We start from the raw sequence: 676 nt of genomic DNA, 5'->3' as shown, positions 1-676 counted from the left end.
CAATTTGGATTTATAGGAGGCCTTACTGCTTCCAGTTGTGTAATCATCTGGTGGGCAGGGCTGTGCCATGACTAATAACCAATAATAATGTTTGAAGAATTAAATGAATAATTATGTTAACATTTTTTATTAACTTTGTAATTGCTTCTCATATACTATTAATTATATTAATACTAGTATATGTGATCAAAATGTTAATATTGTTGGCCTTTCACATTTGATAACTAATAATGATTTAAATTGAGTAATAACATATTTATCAAATTTATACTTTCAATTCAAAATCCTGTTTCAATTGCACTGCTTGTGATCTGAGGGTAGGGAGTGAATGAAATCTAGAAGCTACAAATTCTTTAAAACTACCTTAGCTCTACCATATGTTTGTATTATCTTTGTAATGACCATAATTTTCTGTCTTGGAAGCTGTACTATATTCTCAAACATATTTTATAACTGTTGTGGAAATGAATTAAGTTCTGTACTTATGCGCTTATTTTATAAACTATAAATCCTCTATCTTTTATGGGTTATTTTTGCAGGTACATTCAACAACTGCATATTACAATAACATGTTGCTTGCCTTTGTCTCTAATGAAATGAGGCATAGCTCCCTTTATATTCAGATTGAACACTATAGTCATCAAGGTGTCCGTGGCTTTGCCTACCTGATCCCTGT

At 30.8% G+C, this 676-nt stretch overlaps 1 protein-coding gene across 1 annotated transcript in view; it reads right to left on the bottom strand.

Moving 5' to 3' along the window:
• LOC119590602 overlaps positions 1-676 on the bottom strand; it is a gene marked incomplete in the record, with an annotated part of 14,232 nt that overhangs the window by 5,946 nt on the left and 7,610 nt on the right.

Source organism: Penaeus monodon, chromosome 27 (genome assembly GCF_015228065.2).
Source record: "Penaeus monodon isolate SGIC_2016 chromosome 27, NSTDA_Pmon_1, whole genome shotgun sequence".
Lineage (NCBI taxonomy): Eukaryota > Metazoa > Arthropoda > Malacostraca > Decapoda > Penaeidae > Penaeus > Penaeus monodon.
Note: the sequence above shows the minus strand (reverse complement) of the source record. Positions and strands in the feature narration are given on the sequence as shown.